The 20212-nt window shown below is 45.1% G+C and overlaps 1 protein-coding gene across 1 annotated transcript in view; it reads left to right on the top strand.

Moving 5' to 3' along the window:
- The first annotated feature begins 2918 nt into the window (after positions 1–2918).
- Positions 2919–20212, top strand: part of GUCY1A2 (guanylate cyclase 1 soluble subunit alpha 2) — a 416341-nt gene continuing 399047 nt past the window's right edge. The window contains exon 1 of the mRNA XM_084617119.1: positions 2919–3733. The gene's annotated coding sequence lies outside the window, so the exon portion shown is untranslated. The remainder of the gene's footprint in view (positions 3734–20212) is intronic.

Below are 20212 nucleotides of genomic sequence, written 5' to 3'. Positions count from 1 at the left end.
AATGAAAGATACACAGCTGTAAATCATTTACCTTTTTGTATGTTTCCAAATATGGCATGCTTTGGATCGCCAATAAAATTACGCAATTACACAATTTTACAACTTGTCAAAGTTGCAAGACCGGACAATCCAGGCAATGCTACAGAGACATAATATGTTAGGGTGCAAGTAACAGTAATACAATAAGAGAAGGCATACATGAATAGAGGAAGGGGGCTGGGGTGAGTGAAAAGGAAAAGGGGTAAGGTTGAATGGAAGTGGGGCATTATTTGAGTTATCTCAACATTTTTATCCAAATGTATCCAGAAACAGGGTCCAAATTTCTTCAAATTTATATAATTGATCTCTGTGGTTGTTAGAGGGCTTTCCCTTCACCCCTCCCCTGGTTCTTGTCATGCAGACAGAAAGCAGAAGACTAGAAGTCTGAAGTGCAGGCAATGCAATGCTTATTGGGGTTAGTTCCAAGCAAAGATATCCATAGCTCTCCACGCCAGCAGAGTCTGTTTCCCAGTGTCCCCTATCCCAGCTCTGATGCTGCAGAGCGTTTACCCCGTGTCCCCCTTCCCAGCTCTGACTCCTCAGAGCCTTGCCTGTGTCCCTGTTCCCCCTTCCTCCTTAGCAGGACCAAATATACCTGCAGTGCATGCCCCTAGTCACACCCCTTACAACTTATGGTCATGTTCCATTTTGGGGCGTCGTGAGTCTGGGGTCTTCATCCCACCTCTTTTGTATCCCAGGGGAGGGGTAAGGAGTGGGGTTGTGTTCTGGCCAAGGCCAGGCTTTTCTGTGGCTTTTAGTGTTTCTCATGCCTCTCCCCTCCCCATTCCTTCATGCCCCTCCTAAGTGGTTGCTTGACCTTGGCTTGAGAAAGAAGCCAGGCAGCCTTTCAGTGTATGCTCATATATTACACTCCCACCATACCCTTAATTCTATCCCTTATGTCTTCCCTTTATACTAACAAACACATCTGGCCAGGTAGAAACAACACACACTGTGTCTTTGTCCTTTGTTCACATGGCAGTATAAGATACAAGAGTATCAAAAAGTCAAACCCAAAATTCTCTCTCAGGTTGGCAAACAAGCCTCTACATTGACAGTGGCGATAAGCTATTCTTTCTTTGGCTGCTACTCAGCCATGGCCAAATGCCACTGCTCTGTTCTGGGCATAAGCCTACCCAACCATTTTTGTAAAACATATGCACTTGCTAATCATTGCAGCTTTTAAGGACCAAAGCTTTTGTAGTTAAACCAGCTTAGCAGGTACATATCTTTGGATGTCATTTTCCGCTGAGGTTTGGCTGCTGAGGCCAAGCATTATTTTCAATCCACTTCTTTCCACAGCTACCTGATACTGGCAAGTCCCACAGCGTATGCATCAGGGTTCCTTTGACTTTGTTACAGTGCCAACCAGCACCAGAGGATAATGCCTTTATCTTGGGCAATCTCTGTGGTGCATTTTGGATAAAATCTTTTGTTGCATTAAATGGAGCCTGAGATTCAGAGAAGCATTTTTAACATTACATAATATGCTTTGGCACAGAGTTTCTTTTTAAGGGCTGTGATCAATCCCCTTGAGCACTTTCACTTTCCAGGCTAATGGAGTTCCTCTTCATTAAGGGCCCTTTCTCAATAATGGTCTTTCTCTTAATACCCATTCAGGAAAGTGACTCCCACTATTTTAGTCACATAGTGTTCTTTGTTGTGCTTTAGGGAACACCATGATTTGAAACAAGCCAAATAATCACTGTTGTGAACGATGGCTGTTTCATCATGAAAGAAAAACACAATCAATGAAAACAAAAGAGAGAGAATAAACAAGGGTTATTTCCATTGCAATCTCTTTGGTCTTGTTGGGGTACAGCTGGCTCTCAGCCAGATCCCTAGGCAACCCAGCAAGCTCAGCTGGACCCAATAAGCCCCCTCCAAATGTTTGTACTGCCTGATTGGGCAGGGGAACCAACCTGCTGCTACTTGAGCCTTGCAGCAGCAGTCACTCCTGGTGTACTATACCTGTTCTTACAGCTGCTTTCTGCTTCAGCCATTGTGCTAAGCCCTGCTCCTAACCCTGTTCCTGCTCCAGTCCCAACCTACCTGCTCTATTCTGGTCCTTAACTCCTGGCTCTGCTAGACTCTTGGTTACATCTCTGACTCCAACTTACCCTTTGAATTCTGACCTTCGGCATGGTCCCTTGACTTTGACTCCAGCTTCACCTTTAGACTGGTGCCTGATTCCATGTTTGTCATTACCTGAATTGCTACCACAACCACAAGGTGATGTCTGCTCCCCCCACTAGGTAGGCCACCCATGACCCAGCAGTTCAGAAGTATGCCTCTCCATGAACAGCTTTTAAGAGAGATTATATCTTTGTAGGCCTGCTTCTGGTGGTGGTGCTCTTCTCTAGGAAAGTCAAGATCAAACATATCAGTTTAAAATTAACAGCTAGTTCTGTTCTAATGAATCCTAGATGACTAAGCCAATTCATAGATGGGCAAAGACCTTTTTGTTTAAGGGGTTGCTGTTGTCTGCTTAGCTCATAATGGATAACAAACAATTTATAAATATGTAACAGTGTGGTCTTAACTAAGCCTTATGAAACTGATGAAAGTATTTAAATAATTTATTCAAAAGAGGCCATTCAAGGAGCTGTCTTGAGATAAGATTCATTAATTTGCCTAAGAATATTAAATTCAAGTGTCATTTGCTATTTTTCTCTGTTTAACTTTGGCTCCTTTATATGTATACATAGTTTAAACCATTTCTATATCCTGTTAAAATCATCAACAGGGTAAGTCTAATTCCGTGGAAGTGCTTTGATGTTGAAGTGTTGGTGATATTATTATGTGGCAGAATTGGTGATTGTTCCTTCTTGATGCTGTATTGTTCTTTGTCTTGCTGCTGTTTGCTTGCTTGAAAGAAATGATACTGTTGAGACAGAAGTTTTTAAAGTCAGGCTTGACAAAGCCCTGGCTGGGTTGATTTAATTGGGGATCGGTCCTGCTTTGAGCAGGGGGTTGGACTAGATGACCTCCTGAGGTCCCTTCCAACCCTGATATTCTATGATTCTAAGTGCTGTCAAAGTTGAGAGATGGAAGCCTAGAGTGTTGCCTGCCTGAAAGAGAGACTTACACTTGTCTCTTTTTATCGTTTGTCTGGAGGTAAAAGACATACCCCTTTATTACTAAAGGAAAAAAATCTCCAGTCTCTACTCTGTATTTCTGATCTCCATTCTGAATAAGCAAAAGTCACTCCACCCTGTGATAGATGCTGTGGACCTTGAGCGTGCTCCATAAGAATTTAGGATTTTTTTATATATATATCCTGCCAAAGAGCTGTGTGGATGCAAGATTGGCAAGTATTGAGCGCGTGCAGTAAGGGCTGACAGAGAGGTCAGTTAGATGGTCAGAACCCACTCACAGCTATCACAAATTGTTTTAAAGGTCAGATGTCAATCAGAATTCTGAGATAGTGGTCAAGACTGAGCATGTGTGAGTGAGGTAACTCTAAGAATAGGAAGGTATATAGAGAAAGAGCTACAATATAACATAAAAGACCAGCTGCCAGCAACAGTTTCTGAGTCCAGAAGCCGCATCTGAGAAGGAGAGAGGTGTGCAAGAAGAGCCAGGGAAGCCAGCAAGAAAAGTCCAAGAGAAACTGCTGCAGAGATTAAAAAGAAAGCTGGAGTGGAGCAGAGCTGACTGACCAGGAACTAAAAAGCAGCAGCGGATTTATAGAGTAAGCTTAATAGTCTTTTAATTATAGTTCAGCATAAATATAGCATAAGTGTTTAATATGTGCATGCTTGGTGTTTGTAATGGTTTAAAACAAATTAAGAACAGCTGTCAGCACTTTGTTGCAAACTGGCTACTTGGAAAACATTGCTTCTCTTAAACTACAATAGCATATAGTTCAAATGATTTCTAAGCGCTCTTTAACTTGCAATAAGGGATTTGTTTTTCAGGGTGTTTGTGCCTTGTTTAGAATAACTAATCCCTAATACAGAGTATATCAGTGAAAAGATACAGGCAGTATTCTTTCAAAAACAAAGTGTCAATTACTTTATTGGAAGGTTATATCCATGTCCTATAGTGTTTCCTTAGCAACCCTGAGAACTTTTACCTCTGGAAGAACAGATTGAGGGGACAATAGGCAAATTATTGTAGCAGCACCTCAAAAATGGATTTTGGAGCAACACCTTATAGGGTGTAGGTAGATTTTAATATTAGCTGCTTTCCCTCCCTTCCTTGGCGTAACACCTTCACGCATGGATCTCGCAGTATTTTCAGCCATGAATAGGCAATTTGTTGCTTTGTTCTTGTGGAGGCAACTCTCAGAATATCTTTAAAGTTTAGTTTTAACTCTTGTACTCAGTCCATTTTCTGAAATATTATTTTAGTTTTCATTAGAATTTAATCAGAGTTGAAATTGTTTCAAACCACCCTTACATCCTACATAAGTCTTGCAGCTCTCAGAATAGTCTGTCTAACCTTGAATAATTCTTAAAGACAGTCTTTCAAACCTAAATAATTTATTCTTAACCACCTTTGGAGAGCTGACTCTTGATTTTCTGTGCTGGTCAGGAGTTGTGTAAGCCTTGCCAGACAACTAATTCCCCAGTTAATAATAATGCACTCATGGCTTCTGTCAATAGCTAGCGATAGTGATATCAGGCTTTATTTGCAGCTTGTATTTAAATGCCAAATAGTTGCATAGAAATGGTGTAAGCTTAGAGATTTTTGTTTGTATTTAAGGAATAAACAAAGGCTTTTGGAAAAACATTTTCCAACTATACACCTTTCCTTTAAAGGTACATGAAGATTTTACAGTATTTTATAAAATCATTTTGAATAATATTTCTATAGTGCTTTGAGTTTAAAACTCACAGTTCACTTTAAGGAAAGGGGGAGCGAGACTCCTGTGTCAGCTTTGCGGCTTTGACAAACCAGGTGCTAGACATCACTTATCATCAAGATCCTAGAGGGGAGGATACCCTCAGACTGCTTAACAAGGGGGAGGTGTGTCCTTGCAGTATTTTGTGCCAATCTCTTAATGGAGCCTATCTTGACCTAAAAATTAGCTCAACCTAGCTTCATTGCTCAGGGTTGGGAAAAATTTTGTGCCAAAAAGAGTTCTTCCATCAATTTAGCTATATCTACAGTGGAGTAAGGTCAACCTAATTGTATTGTGCAAGGAACAAATTTTTTATCAGTGATAGAAAAACCCCTTCCATCACTGTAGTATAAGGGTGGGCAAACTTTTTTTGGCCTGAGGTCCACATCTGGGTGGGGAAATTGCATGTAGGGCTGGGGCAGCGGGGTGGGGTGTGGGAGGGAGTGCGGTGTACAGGAAGGGGCTCAGGGCAAGGGGTTGGAGCAGAGGAGGGATGCGGGGTGTACAAGGGGGCTCAGGGAAGGAGGTGGAGGTGTGAAGTGCAGCAGGGGGCTCAGGGCAGGGGGTTGGGGTATAGGGTGCGGGGTGCAGGTTCCCTGCCTGCCCTGGCCCTGCACCGCTCCCAGAAGTGGCTGGCACCACGTCCCTGGGGGAGAGGTGGCAGAGGCCTCCACGCGCTGCCCTCGCCTGCAGGTACCTCCCCCAATGCTCCCATTGGCCACAGTTCCCCATTCCCGGCCACTGCGAGCTGCGGGGGAGCAGTGCCTGTAGGCGAGGGGGGCAGGGGCTGCAGGGACATGGTGCTGGCTGGGGGCAGGGGCTGCAGGGACATGGTGCTGGCTACTTCCGGGAACGGCGTGGGGCCCTCTGCGCCACGTGGGTGGCAATCCCGTGGGCTGGATCCAAAGCCCTGACAGGCTGAATCCGGCCCGCGGGCTGTAGTTTGCCCACCTCTGCTGTAGCAAGTGTCTACGTTATGGCATTATATCCTACCCTTGAGGGAGAGCATGCCGAAGAGGAAGGGCATAACATTTAGGAAGGAAGCTTTGCCGGTAGCTCAGGCTGGGTTTTCTTTGCCTATCAGTGGGGAGATCTATTAGTTTCTAAGGGAAGGGGGCCATTTCCTCCAGACATTTAGCTCTGATGATTTGATATGTTTCTGCAAAAGTGGGAATCTGATGCAGAAGGGTAGCTAAAGCATCCACCAGTTATTGCTGCCCAGTTCTGCCTCATTGCTGGACAGGCTAAGCAAACTGCTAATAAAAATCTGACTTTCCTTGGATTTACTCTTGTTAGTAGCCTTCAAGCTTTAGAAGCTAAATAGAATTAGGGGGAATGCAGTGTGAAAATAAACTGTCATGTAGACAAGCTTTACACTCCAGGGTGTTTGAACACTTGGGGGTTATCTGGTTTTGGAATATTAGGCAAAAAGAAAACATTTTCCTAATTTGAAGCACAATTGTGCTTTTATGGCACTGTGCTGGGCAGTTGGGCCACTCCAGCAAGAGATCAAGGGAGACAGTGCCTCTCTGAGCACCCAGCTGGGAATGCTCCTGTTGCTGTGCCTCTCAGAGAGATACAGTGGACCTGCTTCTGTGCCAGAAGGAGAGCTGACTCCTGGTACTGCTGCATCTCTGCCACCTTGGAAGTGGCTAGCCGGGTCCTTGCGCTTAGAAAAGTGCGAAGAATGCAGCTACACACCTTGTTCCCAAATATATGAGGTATGGGGGACAGGATCCTTGTGTCATGCCACATCCTTTGCACCACCCAGGAATTCAGTGGCCATTCACAATCTGACCCTTTAACTGTGTGAAATCTCTCCAGCTTCCAGTGAAAATCTCATTACTTGTTTTAAACAAAATCAAGCTGTCTTTTAAATGGAGGGATGAAAAAATACAATGAACATAGCAACTACTGCAGTTAAAGGGGTTTGTTATATGGGCTCAGATCACTGGTCTGCTAAGCTCAGTCTCCTGTCTCCGGGGGTAGTAGTCAATATCTAATGCATTTTCTGTGCTACAAAATGGTCACAAAACTTTTCTCTGTCAAAATGGCAATCAGTATGAATTGCTTTGAGGAAAGCAAAACAACCCAATGTGTGCTAATACTTTCAAATTCTGGCCTTTTGGAGCACAAAGCAATTTCTGATACTTTTTGTTTTCCACCTTCCACAACCCTCATTATTTAACATAGTAATTTTAAGAACTGTGGGTGACACAGAAGTCAGCAATTCAGAACTCAAACTTGATCAAATCACTCATAACGAGACAGAATAAAATATTTCTTCTGGATCTATCCCTAACAAGCAGGGAATAATTACAAAAGGGATAGATAATAGGACAGAAAATACATTGCCTCTCTATAAATCCATGGTACGCCCACATCTTGAATACTGCGTGCAGATGTGGTCGCCCCATCTCAAAAAAGATATATTGGAAAAAGTTGAGAAAAGGGCAACAAAAATGATAAGGGGTATGGAACGACTTCTGTATGAAGAGAGATTAATAAGACTGGGACTTTTCAGCTTGGAAAAGAGATGGCTAAGGGGAGATATGATTGATATAAAACCATGAATGGTGTAGAGAAAGTAGATAAGGAACTGTTGTTTACTACTTCTCATAACACAAACTAGGGGTAACCAAATGAAATTAATAGGCAGCAGGTTTAGAATCATAGAATCATAGAATATCACGGTTGGAAGGGACCTCAGGATGTCATCTAGTTCAACCCCCTGCTCAAAGCAGGACCAATCCCCAATTAAATCATCCCAGCCAGGGCTTTGTCAAGCCTGACCTTAAAAACTTCTAAGGAAGGAGATTCTACCACCTCCCTAGGTAATGCATTCCAGTGTTTCACCACCCTCCTAGTGAAGAAGTTTTTCCTAATATCCAACCTAAACCTCCCCCACTGCAACTTGAGACCATTACTCCTTGTCCTGTCCTCTTCTACCACTGAGAATAGTCTAGAACCATCCTCTCTGGAACCACCTCTCAGGTAGTTGAAAGCAGCTATCAAATCCCCTCTCATTCTTCTCTTCTGCAGACTAAACAATCCCAGTTCCCTCAGCCTCTCCTCATAAGTCATGGGTTTCAGACCCCTAATTATTTTTGTTGCCCTTCGTTGGACTCTCTCCAATTTATCCACATCCTTCTTGTAGTGTGGGGCCCAAAACTGGACACAGTACTCCAGATGAGGCCTCACCAATGTCGAATAGAGGGGGAACGATCACGTCCCTTGATCTGCTCGCTATGCCCCTACTTATACATCCCAAAATGCCATTGGCCTTCTTGGCAACAAGGGCACACTGCTGACTCATATCCAGCTTCTCATCCACTGTCACCCCTAGGTCCTTTTCCGCAGAACTGCTGCCTAGCCATTCGGTCCCTAGTCTGTAGCTGTGCATTGGGTTCTTCCGTCCTAAGTGCAGGACCCTTAAAACAAATAAAAGCAAGTATTTCTTCACACAACGCACAGTCAACCTGTGGAACTCATTGCTGGAGGATGTCATGAAGGTGAAGACCATAACAGGGTTCAAAAAAGAACTAGATAAATTCACGGAGAATAGGTCCATCAATGGCTATTAGCCAGGATGGGCAGGGATGGTGTCCTTAGCCTCTGTATGCCAGAAGCTGTGAATGAGCGACAGGGGATGGATCACTTGATGATTACCTGTTCTGTTCATGCCCTCTGGGGCACCTGGCATTGGCTACTGTCGGAAGACAGGATACTGGGTTAGATGGACCTTTGGCCTGACCCAGTAGGGCCGTTCTTATTTGCCAAGATTTCACTTACTGGTCCAGGTCCTTGGCTGGAATATATTGATGTAGCTCCACTGATATCCGCTTGATTTACACCTGCAGAGGATCTGTCCCATAGCTTTTACAGGGTAAAATTAAGCACTGCAATATTCCTGGCTTTGAGTTACTATTTTAAGTTGTGTTCTGAAATTCATTAGATGGATCCTCAGCTGGTGTGAATCAGTCTCACTCCATTGTGATGATGCTCTGCTGATTTACACCAGCTGAGGATCATGCTTGTTACTTTATACTTTAAACTGTTTTAAAAAATATTTCTGCTAGCTAAAAAGACAATCGGCAACTTTCTCCCCAGCTTCTGAGTATAGACATTTTGAGTGGGCAATTCTTCTGCTACAGAGATGTTTGTTTTACTATATCTTGACTCAGCACTGGAAATATAACAGATTTCTGGTTTCAAGGAAGGATTTATTTTTTTTAAATAGCTCCACTGTCTATGCAGGAGATGCTGGGGGAAAAATCCTATCATATCCCCCCCCTCTTTATATAAGTTCTGATCTCTCACTTCTGGCTCTTAGTAGTGAGAGCCCTAAGGTAGTAAGAGGCCAGCAGAGATGGCAACCTGTAGTTTTTTTCCCCAAAGAAAACATTTTCTCCAGTTACCCCATATGTAGCTGGAGTCTAGGGCTGACATTTGTTTTTACAACAAATATACACTTAGCATTCAGAATTGACAGGCTACCTTATGTCCTTACACACACTCCAACATCTTGATTTGTACGCTTGGTGCCTGACTTCCATTTTAACAAGATTTAGGATATCCTACCCTGAGTGTGTAGTAGGACAATGAAGGGGAGAGATGGTGAAATAAAAATAAATGTATATCCCTCAAAATGCCACAGGGATGCATTTATCCTGACAAAATGGGCTTCTATTAGTGAGGTCAAGAAAATGTCATAGCAAGAAATAAAGTTTTATAAAGCCAAAATGCTGCTCCATTTGTACAATGGTGAGTAAGGCCCAGATTTTTTTTAAAGGTATTTTGGCATTGCTGCACTCTGCATTGCAACCAGTCACTGATTTTTAAAAAATGAAGTCTCATTTTCTGAAGAGATTTAGGCCCTTCAACTAGGATTTAGGCTCCTAAGTGCCTAAAATCCCTTTAGAAAATGAGACATGAGGCTTGTCTACATGGGGACACTCAAGAAAATTAATTCAAATTAAAGGTGTGAATTAAAAGTGGGTTCGTTAAACTGCATTACACCTCCATGTGAACACCTCTCAGAGGTTATACAAGAAATCTTATTTTTCTTGCACTATATGGGACTGAAAAGCACCAGGCAGTCCTTATTCAATCTATGATAGTTGCATACATGTATCCTTAGAGCCAAACCTAATTAACTGGTGACAGTTGGTGATGAACCAACTGAAAATAGCTGTTAGTGAAAATTTCCCGAATGCGATTATTTGGAAATGTTGCTATTGTACATGAGCAGCAGAAAACGTTAATCTGTGGATCTATAATATATAAACTAAAACAGTAAAGGCTTGTGCAAGGGGGAATTTATTGAATCTTTGCTCTAGGTACCCCTGCAGCCCAGAGCCCTCAGGAACTTCCTGGTTTGTCTGGGCTCCATTCCTGTGGAGGTGAAACTGCCTCCTAAGTACTTGCTGCAGAGGTAGCTAAGCTATAGAGGGCCTTCATGCTGCTGCGCCCTGACTGCTGTATGCTAGTTGGGGGGCTAGGGCAAGCAGAACCCCATGGCAGCGAGTTTCAGAGCCCAGGTATATACACTCAGGGTTGTGGGGCTTATGCTACTGTACTGCACAAAAAACAGCTATGTAGAAGCTCAGGCTCTGAAGTCTGGGGAGAGGGGGTGGTCTTCAGAGCCCTGCTCCAGCCTGAGCCACAATATCTACAATACTGGTTTTTTTAGCACCATAGCACAAGCACCACAAGCCGAGCCTGTAGACCTGGGCTCTGAGACTCACAACTGTGGGTTTAAGATGCAATGTTGACATACCCTAGATGTCAGAAGCCAGTGTCTCATCAGGGAGGGGGTTCCTCCTCAGCTGATGGAATTCTGGAGAAACTGAATGAGCTATAAGGCCCTGAAAAGAGCTGTCAACAAGGATCATTGGGCTAGTGCATCACCCTCCCCTTGGCATCAGCTTGTGATGGGTCTGAAGGGTAAAAATCACCACATCCCAGTAACCCCTTGGGAGGCTGATGGCTGGGGTTCTGTATTTAATACTCTCTCCTTCCCCACACCCAAGCTGCAACTGGGGCTGGTGGAGGAAGATGAGTCATAGGACTTGAGTAACCTCCCCAATCCCAGCAGAGGCGAGTGAGAAAGGCCCCACATATGTCCTTTGTGCTCTTTAAGATAAGCTTCTTACCGGCACCCAGTGCCGAGAGGCTGAACAACAGCTTGAGTTGGTTCGTTACCCGGTGTGCTACACCCAATAATCACAACGGGGTGGAGAAGCAGAAAAGTTTATTTGAAGCTTCAAAAAGGTACAGGGAGATTTGAATCTCAAATCCTGTACAACAGAGCAGGAAGTTACACAGGCTTTTATACATCTTTTTTCCCAGCATACTTATCCAATAGCAAGCTGCTCCAAGTATCCATATAGCCAGCCAATCCAGTTCCCAGCTAGTTCCCTGATTCTCTGTATCATTTGTTAAACTATACATAAAGCTGCTTTATTCAGCATTGTTCTTCCATATCTCCCCTGTTTGGCCTTGCTTAGTTTCAGGCAGTCTGACTCTGCAACATACTGTTGCAGATTCTCAGCATAACTGCTGTGTGTGCCTCCAGGCGGGGGGGCCAAGGACACTTGGGCCTAGCACGCAGAGCTGCTGCGAGTGCCTCCAGGCAGGAGTGGGGGGCCAAGGACACAGGGGCCTAGTGCGAGGGGGCTTCATCGACACTCGTGGTCTTCCATCCCCTCGAGTTACCTAGTGGCCATGCCCCAGTGTTCCCAACAACTCCCCCCTTTGAGAACACTCAACAGCCTTGGCTCTGAGTTTTCTCACTTGGGCTACTTATTTTTTTACAATATGACTTTGCATAAGCACTTTGTGATAGCCCTGAAGAGAATGACTTATTAACTTTTGCAAAAGGGCCCTGACACATGATACCGCACAGCATAATACCAGTAATACAAGCAATACAGGAAAGAGAAATTTCAATAGCAGGCTAAATAAACCACCAAGCCAAGACGACAAACCCCAGCCTGAAAACAAGGTTTGCAACCAATCGTTCTCTGGGGCAGTATAGGCAACCTGTGCTCCGGCTCGGGCATGGGCCTCAGCCTGTACCACCTTTTCATAGATCTCATAACTGCTATCATTTACATATACACAACATCGGGGCCCGATGAGGCTACAAACCCCTCCTTGGGATGCCAAGAGAGAGTCCAAAGCCAGCCTGTTTTGGAGGGAAAACGTCCTGAGCTGCTGTACCTCTTTATTTAACGTTTTTACTGCTGACCCTAAATCACTAACCGAGTCCTCTAACTCTAAGGCCACTTTCTCAAGTACCATCTGCAGCCTTACAGTATAGCGGCCTATGCATGCCATGGCTGGCCCGGAAACCAGTGGCGCTATTCCCAGTACAGAGCACCCTACAAGCTTCTCGGTTGTGAGGGCATTCTTCATATTGCACTCCAATGCCTTAGTCAGTCGCCGCAGGGTCTTTTCTCGTGACTCAACAGAGGTGTCTCGGGCATTTCTAATCTTTCCTTTGGGCAGTGTGGCAGTTATGGAAAGATGAGGAACTCCATGAGCTATATAACAGCTACCTGTCCAGTTGGCTGGCAGCACCTTGTAAGCCTTTCGGCCACATACAAAATAGTGACCCTGTAGGGCCCAGTAAGGACTGTTTCTTAAGGGGATTCCTGGGATATTTAAGGCTGCTTTTCCAAACAGTTCATATGCCCCTAGGGGGGCATCCCATCCTCCTGATTGGGTACAAGTGGGGGCATTTCTAATTGTGCCGTTCAAATTACACTCGCCATAGGAACCACTACAAACCCAGCATTGGCTCGCTACATTGGAGATATTAACTGGACCGCAAGTTACATTTCCAAACCCCTTTTTTGTGGTAAGATTATTTGTAAGTGTTTCCCTAAAAGGGGAGGAACCATTACACCCACACTGTTGGCCTCCCCTGTTGGTCTTTATCCAATACCCATCAGCCCACTGTGTAATAACACAGGAGCTCTTTCCCACAGGATGCCCATAGTGATCAGATTGGTTTCGGGTAAAACATAATACTTCCTCAGTGTGTACGGCAACTGAATACTCCTGGTCCTGACAGGTGGCCTGCTGTAAAGAGGTCTTATTCCAGAACGGCGAGTCCGTTCTTTCCTGCTCTTTGGTGGTGGCTAATTCTGCTAGGGTCAAGGGCAGCATGTCAAGGGGCATTTTCGTTTTGGGGGACAGTGGAGTTGGAGCACATACCCAGCAATCAGTCTGGTTTGTTAAAGTAGCAACATGGTGCACAAGCAAAACAAAGGAGTTATGCTCCCGATATGCACAGTTTGGAAATACCAATACAGAGAATAACAATGTTACCCAATTAATTATGACCAGCGTCTTCCCAACCCAGGGTCTTCAGTACCTGGGTGGGCCCATTTTAGCATTAAGGTGCCCGCTATTTGTGTCTTTTAAACAGTAGCTTTAGCCCGAGATCGTCACTAGATGAGGAGTCAGCAGGTTGGACGGTCCACTGTTCTGCTGACGAGGGGGCAGGTACTGCCTTCAGACGAGAGTGATGGATCCAGTTCTTGTGTCCCTCGATCTTTGCCGCTGTATGGGAAATCAGCAGGACGGTATAGGGTCCTTTCCACTTTTCCTGGAGAGGCTCGTCTTTCCAGGTGCGAACAAGTACAGAGTCACTGGGCTGTAAGGAGTGGACGGGAGTGTCCAAGGGGAGAGGCTGGGAATCCTTGGTATACCTGTGAAGAGACAAGAGAACAGCAGACAGGGAACACATATACTGTGATAAAAAACATTACCCAACTCCCATTCCCCTGACAGAACCGGGGTGCCATTCATGGGCCATGCCCTTCCAAACATAATTTCAAAGGGACTGAGCCCTAATCTACCCTTTGGGAGAACGCGGATACAGAGTAGGACGAGGGGCAAAGCATCAGGCCATCGCAGTGAGGCTTCTTGGCACACTTTTGAGAGATGCCGTTTAAGGGTCTGATTGGTACGCTCCACTACACCACTGGCTTGCGGTCTCCAGGGCGTATGGAGTTTCCAGGGGATCTGTAAGGCATGTGAGATGCTTTGAATGATTTTTGACGTGAAGTGTGTCCCGTTGTCAGATTCCATCCACAGGGGGAGTCCAAAGCGAGGAACAAGCTCCTTAACAAACTTGAGGGCCACTGTCCTGGCAGTGCAGTTACGGCATGGGAAGGCTTCTGGCCATCCGCTGAACCGATCCACTATAACAAGGAGATATTTGAACCCTTGGGTCCGGGGAAACTCAGTAAAGTCTATTTGCCACACTTGTCCGGGGCCCGGAGTGGGTTCTAGGGCAGCTGGTGGCACAGGATGTCCTGGTCGGGGGTTATTCTTTTGGCAGACTAAGGAGTCCGCTTGTACCTGGGCAGCCAGGGGTCGGAGTCCGGAAGTGATAAAGTATTTTCCCATTAGCTGGATAAGTGCTTCCCTGCCAGCATGAGTGGTTTGATGTAGTTTCTGCAGCACTGGCCGGATCAGGCCCTTTGGTAAGAGGACCTTCCCTTCTGGGGAATGGAGCCATCCCTCCTTTTCCCGGAGACTGAGTTTGTCAGTTAGCTGTCTCTCCTCCCCAGAGTACTGAGGGGTTGGAAGGTCCCCTACTGATGGGATAAGGGCATGCATATGGGCGTTCTCAGCCTGAGGGGATGGCAGGGTGACAGCATGCTTAGCCTCTCTATCTGCCCGGGCGTTACCTCTGGCCACATCTTGATCCTCCCTTTGATGGGCTTTACCGTGCACCACCGCCACTTCCGCGGGAAGTTGTACGGCTTCTAGGAGCCGGAGGATTTGGGGCCCGTACTTGACTGGGGAGCCTTGGGCTGTCAGCATTCCCCTTTGCTTCCATAGGCCAGCATGAGCATGCAGCACACCAAAAGCATACTTTGAATCAGTAAAAATGTTGACCCGCTTTCCTTTTGACAGTTCAAGTGCACAGGTCAGGGCTATTAGTTCGGCAAGCTGGGCAGAGGTCCCAGCAGGCAAACCTTCAGCTTCCACAGTGTCATGGAGGGTCACAACAGCATAACCCGCCCTCCTTTGCCCATCTATTACAGTACTGCTACCATCAGTGTACCACTCATAATCTGCATTTGGGAGAGGTACATCCTTTAAATCCGGACGGCTGGAGTACCGGGCATCTATGATCTCTAAACAGTCTTGTTTCTGTTCCTCTGTTTCTGGCAAGAGAGTGGCTGGGTTAAGGGAGGGGCAAGGCTGTAGGGTGACTTCAGAGTTCTCTAACAGCTTAGCCTGGTACCGAGCAATCCGAGCCTGGGTGAGCCAAAGCCCTCCCTTTGCATCCAATAAGGCTTGGACCATATGGGGAGTATAGATTTGCATAACCCCTCCCAATGTTAGCTTCTCGGCTTCCTCAAGCAATAGGGCAGTAGCTGCGACCGGCCAACCCTTTGCAACCTGATCCAATTGCTTAGAAAAATAAGCCACGGGACGCTTCCATGCTCCTAACAGCTGTGTAAGCACTCCTAGGGCCACCCCCCTTCGTTCATGTACATACAACTGAAACGGCTTAGAGAGATCTGGCAGACCCAGAGCCGGGGCTTCCATCAATTTTCTTTTCAGGATTTTAAATGCCCTGTCAGCCTCTGGGGTCCAATAGAAGGGGTCATGATCTGCTCCTTTTACACAGTCGTACAGGGGTTTAGCCCACAGTCCAAACTCTGGGATCCATATCCTGCAAAAGCCTGCCATACCCAGAAATGCCCTGAGCCGCTTACGGTTACTTGGGGTAGGAACTTGACAGATAGCTTCCTTTCTTTCGCTTGAAAGCTGACGCTCCCCTTGCCTTAGCTGTAATCTGATCCCTCTCCACCTCAGACAACAGGGTTCTCAGGAGGACGTTACAATCATCCCAGTCCGGCTTGTGACTACTGAGGCACCCCTCAAAGACTGATATAAACCTGCTTGGGTTGGTGGAAAACTCTCCTGCCTGTGCTTTGAAAGCAGCCAAATCCACAGGATTAAAGGGCACATGAGTATAAACCTGCATAGTTGTGGCAGGACGCCTGTCTGATCCAGACCGGGCGACTTTAGTTTCGGTGATTAAGGGGTATAGGCCAACCATTGGGGACTTACAAGGTGTGGGTGTAGGGGCCGAAGGGGACACCGGCTCTGCCATTACAGTGGGGGTGGGGGTCTGGAGACTAACATTAGCTGCTACCAAACCAGTTGGAGTCAGATTACAACTTTGCAGAATTACAGCTCTTTTCTATTTCTTAAAGCCATAAATGCTTGTGCATACAAATATTCATTCCATTTACCCATTCACTGACAAAACAAAACTAATTGGAGGATCGTGTTGTAATTAATTGACCCTCCTGGTGGCCACCACTCCTGGTCCTCTAGTTGATATTGAGGCCAGTCAACTGTACAGAATTGTTTTAATTGGCTCTTAGTCATCGGATCCGCACCAAATACCTTCCTGTTTGCTAGAATGCACTCTAGGGGCGTACACCATGCCCTAACCTCTGAGCTCTGTCCCTGTCCCATACCTACAGGGTAACTCTGGGCGTCCCCAGGTTCCAACAGAGCATATAATCCGGATTTTAAAAGGTTCCTACCTTATCCAAGGGACCGGTTCTTCACCGCCGTCCTGCAGCTGCTCCTCCCCCACGTTTAAGGGACCGGTTCTTCACCGCCGTCCACAACTGCTTCTCCACTATATGAGTGCGTTGCACCGTTGTGCCCTCTGGGGTCGATCAAATCGCGTCTCCTCCGAGGCCCCCGATGAACTCACCGGTGCGCGCTGGGCGTCGGTTCTCGCCGCAATCCTCGACCTCCAGGAGGGGTCCGGGCAAGGCTAAATTGCAGCCTCGAGCCCACCCAGGGACGCCAAAAGCTGTTACCGGCACCCAGTGCCGAGAGGCTGAACAACAGCTTGAGTTGGTTCGTTACCCGGTGTGCTACACCCAATAATCACAACGGGGTGGAGAAGCAGAAAAGTTTATTTGAAGCTTCAAAAAGGTACAGGGAGATTTGAATCTCAAATCCTATACAACAGAGCAGGAAGTTACACAGGCTTTTATACATCCTTTTTCCCAGCATACTTATCCAATAGCAAGCTGCTCCAAGTATCCATATAGCCAGCCAATCCAGTTCCCAGCTAGTTCCCTGATTCTCTGTATCATTTGTTAAACTATACATAAAGCTGCTTTATTCAGCATTGTTCTTCCATATCTCCCCTGTTTGGCCTTGCTTAGTTTCAGGCAGTCTGACTCTGCAACATACTGTTGCAGATTCTCAGCATAACTGCTGTGTGTGCCTCCAGGCGGGGGGGCCAAGGACACCGGGGCCTAGTGCGAGGGGGCTTCATCGACACTCGTGGTCTTCCATCCCCTTGAGTTACCTAGTGGCCATGCCCCAGTGTTCCCAACAAGCTCCTTGCTTCCTTGTGAAGATGTATGGCTGCTGACCAAGGAGAAGAAGCAAATCTGATCACCTCCCTCATTCTCTTTTGCACCAGGCTTGGTGGGGATACCAGCAGGATGAAATCTCAGCAACTCATGCTTGAATAAAGTCACCTTTTTAGTATTACCAGTAAAGGGAAGAAAAAACTGACTTACATAAATTATCAATAGCCAGATCATATCCTCCATGGGTCAAACCTCCACAAGAGACACTTGCACAATTTGATATAATAAGCATCACAGAAACCTGGTGGAGTGAGGATAATCAATGGGACACAATCATTCCGGGGTACAAAATATATCAGAAGGACAGAACAGGTCATGAGGGGGCCGGAGGGGGGGGGAAGTAGCACTATCTGTGAAAGAAAATGTAGAATCAAATGAAATAAAAATCTTAATTGAATCCATATGTTCCATAGAATCTCTATGGATAGTAATTCCATGCTCTAATAAGAATATAACCATAGGAATCTATTATTGACCACCAGACCAGGACAGCGATAGTGATGATGAAATGCTAAGGGAGATTAGAGAGGCTAAGAAAATTAAATAACTCAATATTCGTGGGGAATTTCAATTATCCCCATATTGACTGGGTACATGTCACCTCAGGACGAAATGCAGAGACAGAATTTCTCTATACTTTAAATGACTGTTTCTTGGAGCAGCTGGTACAGGAACCCACAAGGGTCGCAACTCTCGATCTAGTCCTGAGTGGAGCGCAGGATCTGGTCCAAGAGGTAACTATAACAGGACCCTTGGAAATAGTGACCATAATATAATAACAGTTAACATTCCTGTGGTGGGGAGAACACCTCAACAGCCCAACACTGGCATTTAATTTCAGAAAGGGGAACTATGGAAAAATGAGGAGGTTAGTTAAACAGAAATTAAAAGGTACAGTGACGAGAGTGAAATCCCTGCAAGCTGCATGGACACTTTTCAAAGACACCATAATAGAGGCTCAACTGAAATGTATACCCCAAATTAAAAACACAGTAAAAGAACTAAAGAAGAGCCACCGTGGCTTAACAACCATGTAAAAGAAGCAGTGAGAGAGAAAAAGGCATCTTTTAAAAAGTGGAAGTCAAATCCTAGTGAGGTAAATAGAAAGGAGCATAAACACTGCCAAATTAAATGTAAAAATGTAATAAGAAAAGCCAAAAAGGAGTTTGAAGAACAGCTAGCCAAAAACTCAAAAGGTAATAACAAAATGTTTTTTTAAGTACATCAGAAGCAGGAAGCCTGCTAAACAACCAGTGGGGCCCCTGGACAATCGGGATATAAAAGGAACACGTAAAGACGATAAAGTCATTGCAGAGAAACTAAATGAATTCTTTGCTTCAGTGTTCACGGCTGAGGATGTTAGGGAGATTCCCAAACCTGAGCTGTCTTTTGTAGGTGACAAATCTGAGGAATTGTCACGGACTGAAGTGTCACTAGAGGAGGGTTTGGAATTAATTGAGAAACTTTACAGTAACAAGTCACCGGGACCAGATGGCATTCACCCAAGAGTTCTGAAAGAACTCAAATATGAAATTGCGGAACTATTAACTATTTGGTTTGTAACCTGTCCTTTAAATCAGCTGCTGTACCCAGTGACTGGAAGATAGCTAATGTAACGCCAATATTTAAGAAAGGCTCTAGAGGTGATCCTGGCAATTACAGACCAGTAAGTCTAACATTGGTACCGAGCAAATTAGTTGAAACAATAGTAAAGAATAAAATTGTCAGACACATAGAAGAACATATATTGTTGTGCAAAAGTCAACATGGTTTCTGTAAAGGGAGATCATGTCTTACTAATCTATTAGAGTTCTTTGAGGGGGTCAACAAACGTGGACAAGGGGGATCAAGTGGACCTAGTGTACTTAGACTTCCAGAAAGCCTTTGCCAAGATCCCTCACCAAAGGCTCTTATGTAAATTAAATTGTCATGGGATAAGAGGAAAGATCCTTTCATGGACTGAGAACTGGTTAAAAGACAGGGAACAAAGGGTAGGAATAAATGGTAAATTTTCAGAATGGAGAGGGGTAAGTAGTGGTGTTCCCCAAGGGTCAGTCTTAGGAACAATCTATTCAACTTATTCATAAATGATCTGGAGAAAGGGGTAAATAGTGTCATCTGCAAACTTTGCCACCTCACTGAACTGCTCAAGATAGTTAAGACCAATGCAGACTGAGAAGATCTTCAAAAAGATCTCACAAAACTAAGTGATTGGGCAACAAAATTGCAAATGAAATTTAATGTGGATAAATGTAAAATCATGCACATTGGAAAAAATAACCCTAACTATACATACAATATGGGGGGGGGGCTAATTTAGCTACAACTAATCAGGAGAAAGATCTTGGAGTCGTCATGGATAGATCTCTGAAGACGTCCACACAGTGTGCAGCAGCAGTCAAAAAATCAATCAGGATGTTAGGAATCATTAAAAAAGAGATGGAGAATGTCTTATTGCCCTTATATAAAACCATGGTACACCCTCATCTTGAATACTGCATACAGATGTGGTCCCCTCATCTCAAAAAAGATATACTGGCATTAGAAAAGGTTCAGAAAAGGGCAACTACAATGATTAGGGGTTTGGAACGGGTCCCATATGAGGAGAGACTAAAGAGGCTAGGACTTTTCAGCTTGGAAAAGAGGAGACTACGGGGGGGATATGATAGAGGTCTACAAAATCATGAGTGGTATGGAGAAAGTGAATAAGGAAAATTTATGTACTTGTTCCCATAATATAAGAACTAGGGGCCACCAAATGAAATTAATGGGCAGTAGGTTTAAAACAAATAAAAGGAAGTTGTTCTTCACTCAGCACACGGTCAACCTGTGGAACTCCTTGCCTGAGGAGGTTGTGAAGGCTAGGACTATAATATGGTTT

Source organism: Lepidochelys olivacea (genome assembly GCF_965140295.1).
Source record: "Lepidochelys olivacea isolate rLepOli2 genome assembly, chromosome: 1".
In the NCBI taxonomy this organism is placed as follows: domain Eukaryota; kingdom Metazoa; phylum Chordata; order Testudines; family Cheloniidae; genus Lepidochelys; species Lepidochelys olivacea.
Note: the sequence above shows the minus strand (reverse complement) of the source record. Positions and strands in the feature narration are given on the sequence as shown.